Below are 6,311 nucleotides of genomic sequence, written 5' to 3'. Positions count from 1 at the left end.
AGTCACAATTAACGAGTTGAATTCGATTAAAGAAAATGAACAATTATTTGATGTTATGATGTGATGTTTTGACACGTTATGCTATTTTACGACATGTTTACGCTTATGCTAAGATCATGAAATGTATGTTGAGTACAATATTTTTCATTGTTGCATGTTATGTATATGTATTCGTTATTAAGTTACAGGTGTTGAGTCTTTAGACTCACTAGGTGGATTGATGCAGATGAGCATCAAGATATCGAAGGTGCCGAAGACTGAGTAGGCGGGGTTGGATATGCGCACGCTAACCCGAGGACCTTATTTTTTTGCACGTTTTTATCAATTACTTAATGGAATCTAAACTAAATTGAAGAAAAATAAAATTTAGCATTCATCTTTGTGATGAAATTTGCAATTCATTTTTTTTAAAAAAAACTTATATCTATAATGAAATTCAATCTATAATCTATCTATCTATTTATTATTATTATTATTATTATTATTGTTGTTGTTGTTGTTGTTGTTGTTATTATTATATGAGTTTGAATTGTGAATTTAAATCTATGTCCTTATCTTCATTAAATAATATTCATTAATACATATCGCTTTGTTTGTTTTATTTTTATCTATTAATTAATGAAATCTAAACTAAATTGAAGAAAAATATAATTTAGCATCCGCTTTCATTATTCAGTAATACATTTTTTTTGTTTTTTTCCATATATTAATTAATAATAAAATTTAAAATAAATTGAAGAAAAATGAAATTTAGTCTTCATTTTTTTTGTTATGAAATTTGCACTCCGTTTTAAATTTTTTTTTGTTTTTCGTGTTTTAAATCTATTAATTAATTGAATTTAAAATAAGTTGAAGAGAAATGAATTTTAGTCTTCATTTTTTGTGATGAAATTTGTACTCCATTCAAAAAAAATACATGTCTTTATTTCGAAACGATAATATTAATAAATATTTTTTTGTTTATTTTCTATCAGCTATTAATGACTTCTAAAATAAATTGAAGAAAAATGAAATTTAGCCACAATTTTTTTGGAATAAAATTTAAATTTATCTTTCATCTTTTGAGTCTTCATTTTTTGTGATGAAATTTGTACTCCATCTAAAAAAACACATCTTTAATCAAATTCGAAACGATAATATTAATAAATATTTTTTTGTTTATTTTCTATAAGCTACTAATGGCTTCTTAAATAAATTTGAGAAAAATGATATCTGGCCACCATTTTTCAGATTTAAATTTATCTTTCATTTTTTGAAATGAAATTTACACTATATGTTTGTGTGTGTGTGTGTGTGTATATATATATATATATTTCAATGAAATTTAAATTAAATAAAAGAATAATGAAATTTGCGTTTCTGTTTGATTTCTATTTTTGATTAATTAAGGAATTTTAAATTAAATCGAATAAAAATGAAGTTTACATTATTGTTCAAAATTTTATAGTTCTCTAATTTTTAGTAGGTTTTATGTGAAACAGTTTCATTGTTATAGCCCTGAGAGGGGCTGGACCCAATTATTTCAGGGGTGAAAAATAATTTTTTTTCACGATTCAAGTCAGATATGAGACATGTTTCACAAAATTCACACGTGAAACAACCACATAGGAGTTTCTTTGTCAATTTTGTTTTTAACTTAAATAAATTAGCATCTATGAATAACATAAATAATAATAATTAATATATTTCTCTTCGCTTGTTTGTTTTTTTCCATATATTATTTAATATATTATAAAATAAATTGAAGAAAAATAAAATTTAACCACCAGTTTTTAGAATGAAATTTAAATTAAGCATATATTTTTTGTAATAAAATTTACATATAATCTTTTTTAAAAAATAATATCTTTAATAAATTTAAAATAATAATAGTAGATACATATTCTATTGTTTGTTTTTTCTCAACTATCAATTAATTCTAAATAAAATTGAACAAAATGAAATTTAGCCACCATTTTTTGAAATGAAATTTATACTTTATTTGTTTTAAAAAATATATCTTTAATATAATTTAAAATGAATAAAAGAATAATAAAATTTATAATATATTTTCACAGAATGAATTCTATCCTTATTTTAAAAATAATTCTTTTTATTTGACTTCTCTCTTTTTTTTTTGTTTGATTTATGAATTTTTATAGTTCTCCAATTTTTGAATTGCTCTTATGTGAGCCGGTTTCATGGATATATCCTTCAGATGGGCCAACCGGTCAATTTTCAGAGTGAAAAACAATGATTTTTCATGATTAGTGTAGGATATGAGACATGTTCCCGTGAAACAGCCTCGTAGGAGTTTTTATACAATTTTTATTTTAAATTTAAGTAAATTAACATCCATTAATAACATAAATAATACACGACTAATAAATTTGAAAACTCTAATAAAATTGTGTGAATTTATATATATTTCCTTACTTTCGTTAAATAATAATAATAAATACATGTCTTTTTTTGTTCGTTTTCAGGTATTAATGAATTTTATAATGATCGAAGAAAAATGAAATTTTATTTTTGGAATGAAATTTACAGTTTTTTTTAATATATATATATATATATATGTATATATATATATATAGATCTTTAATGAAATTTAAAATAAGCAAAACAATATCACCAGCTTAACTCACGAAAACTTCACAAGAGTTCACTCATCCCAATAATACCCTCATATATAGATCTTTATGAAATTTAAAATAAGCGAAACAATATCACCAACTTAACTCACGAAAACTTCACAAGAGTTCACTCATACCAATAATACCCTCATTCATGCACGCTTAACCTAACAAAACTGAATGATAGTGAAAGATTTTATCTTTTAGTTCGAATGTTGCTTAATCTTTATGTCAAAAGTTATGTTTGTTACCCACGACACATTATTTATTTCTTATAATTGTGATTTACCATGCAAAGCCCTATACTAACCAAATGATGAACATAATGAGGATTGCATTGACATGACTGTCAATTTGCCAAATTGTAAAACCCTATGCATGACAAACACAAATAATTGTTTGGTACCATATGAAAACACTTCAAAAGAATCAAAATGATTTTAAATTAATTTTATGTGTAATAATTACTCTTATATATACCAAATGGATTGAAAAAGAGAAATAAAAATGAATTCAAATCATATTTATGTAAAAAAAATTACCAATACCCAACCCAAGTTTTAGATCACACTAAAAAAAGGTGATCATTGCTTTACTTCTTTATATTCCAGGTACAGAATAACAATCACAATTGAAGATGATAATGAGATGACAAAAATAACATTATTTGGAAAAGTTGCAGCGTCTTTTGTTGGATGTTCTATTGAAGATTTTATTCAAATTCATGACCATGTATAAGATAAAACAAATAAATGATTTTATATCTACATAAATATTGCATCTAACAATAAAAAAAATGCAGAATTTGCCAAATAACACATATAAAGATTCGCTAAATCAACAAGCTCCAAGCTCCACACATTCTTGTTCAAGTTAGATAATTCATTGGAAAAACGTGATGAAATGCTAAAAATTGTGGCAGAAGCTATTGAGATACATGTCAATTATCCAACAACTAATGTCAATATCAAGAAACGGAGATCTCAGAAGATTATCAAGCCAACTAAACAAAGCAGTTTATCACCAAAGATAGAAAAATCAAATGAAATAAACATCAACAAAAACATGAAGATCTATGAAGACGAATATGAAATAGAGATTCGAGATGAAGAACCAATTGCCGAGTACAAATAAGAGATATGAAGATAAAACCCGACGAGCACAAAAAGATTTCAAGAGGTCTTCAAATCAAAGACAAGAAAATGTGATGATTTCATTTGTAACCAAATAATTAATTATTTATCTAATAAAATTATTCTTATTTCAAAAATAATTTAAACATATTTAGATAAAATTATCATCGACAAATTATCTCTATTTCTCAACGTGCAACGCACGTGTATTTATCTAGTTATATAAAAAGTACAAAAGAATGATATGAGAATAATGAAATTATATGATAAATTCATTTATAATGAAGTGACATGATATTTATTTGAATTACAAGCATTTTACAAATATATATATATCAAATTTATGAGTTTATATATCCAATTTATGAGTTTATATATATATATATATATATATATATATATATATATATATATATATATATATATATATATATATATCAAATTTATGAGTTCTTGTGGCAGAATCTTTAATCTTTATTATCGTATTTCAATCAATAAATTGACCAAATATAGAAATCATTTAATGATTTCAAATAATACGAGTTCTATGTGCAACATATTGCTTACTAGTGTATCTATAAAAGTGTGGATGATTGACAGTTGCATTGTGATTTTACTAAATTGCTCAAAAACTATGTATTGTTTGTATCAATTGCATGGACATTGGTGAAAAAAGTATATTAAATTTCGGGTCAAATTTGAGATATTGAATTTGTAGAAGCCAATGTATTGCTTATTCATTTAATTAGTGCATTTACTTTTTTGAACTCATAAAACTCATTAGAATCATAGTAGCGTTTTTATTTTTTAATAGAAAATTGCACCATAAGAAAATTTGAAAATAATTTCACGTAAAAATTGTATAGATATTTGAAAATAAAAATAAATTAAAGAAATAACATTTTCTTGGTACTTAATTTTTAGAAAAAAATATTAAAAGAATAGATTTTTGAATAAAAATTATTTTTTCATTAAAAATATTTTAAAAAATTATTAGCAATATATATTTATCTATTATACTGATAAGAGTATAAAAAGAATGACAAAGTTTTTAATTGTAAATTTTCTACTATCCCCTTAAATTGTGTATTGTTAGATTAATTGCATGAAAATTTTCTAAACAATTTTTGGGAAATCTAAGAATAATGATACATTAAAAATAAATATATGTTTGATAATAAATATACTTTTTTTTTTATCTATATCTATATACATATAAAAGTGTGGATCATGAGCCCTATTTTCCAATTGTCAAAAGATAAAAATGATCTCCTTATCAATACAAATCAAAAAATTCATTAAAGATATATATGTAAAATTCTAATTGTGGTAAGAGAAAAAATGAAATATCAAAATTTTATATTTATTCCACCTAATATATAATTAATTAGTAGTCTAATTATTCCACCTAACATACAGTTAGTAATCTAACAAATGCTAATGAATTATCACTACAATATACATTGATTTTAGTAATTTATATCACTTCGAGAAGAAAATGTAACTTCTATATTAATTTTCTCAAATAATCCATCTTTATACTAACTTTAAATGTTTTATCTTTTTTATATTCTCTCCACGTGTTATTTTATGATTTTAAAGCAACTTTGTAGTTATATTTTTGTTGCAGTTTCTAATTAAGTAATAAATTTTTGTATCACAAGAATATATCTGGAAATAATAATAATATATACAATATTAGAATTGTAAGATCCAAAATGAGATAACGTAATCCAACTGCATGCAAATTTAAGAAAAAAATAGAAAATACCTAATTAAATTATTTAATTGCATTGATTAAATGTGGTAGACATGTTTACATGTTAAAAGTAGGGTTTTCTATTAGAATGCATAAAACAGTGTTTTCAAGGGTTATTCGAGGAGCACGCAAGGAAGATGACCCATTCACGTCCTCGTGCATCGCGCATATAGGACTGGTCCAGAAGGGGTCAAGGTCCTAGGATGGTTGGTCAAGGTCTGGTCTCGTTGGTGTGGGGCTAGGATCGAAGAACTCATGGGTCGTTTGTTGAGGTTAGGGTTTGGTTGACATGTGCAGAAAAATTCAGTAGGTTCCTAGGCATTTCCAAGGGTTCTAATTTGCTTGAATTGGGTTGAAAAGGGGTTGGTTAGGTGTTAGTAAGCTACGGTTAAAGTTTTGTTAAGTTTCGTGTTGATTCGGACTAAAACCGAGACTTCGGTTCAAGTTTTAAAACGAATTACGAATTTAGTTAAGGGGCTTAAGTTTACGTCTCAGAAATGTTTATGGGTGCGTTTTAAGATGTTATGGTAAGTTTGGATGGATTCGGGTCGTCGTTTTAAGGTCCAAGGGTGGTCATTTTGCACTTGAAAAATATTAGGAGTCCTGGCAGTGTCCTGAATGCTGTAATGAATGTTAAAATGTTTATTTTTAAAGGTTATGAAATTTTATAATGAAAATTGATAAAAGCTAAAAGACGTGTTGCATGCTTGGTTTTAAAAGAAAATGATATTTATGGATGTATTTTTATAAAGTGATGGAAATGATAAAAATGTTTTGAATGAAGTGATTTGGTTGTGACGATAA

Source organism: Primulina eburnea, chromosome 18 (genome assembly GCF_022965805.1).
Source record: "Primulina eburnea isolate SZY01 chromosome 18, ASM2296580v1, whole genome shotgun sequence".
Classification (NCBI taxonomy): Eukaryota; Viridiplantae; Streptophyta; class Magnoliopsida; order Lamiales; family Gesneriaceae; genus Primulina; species Primulina eburnea.
This window is presented reverse-complemented; position numbering follows the sequence as displayed.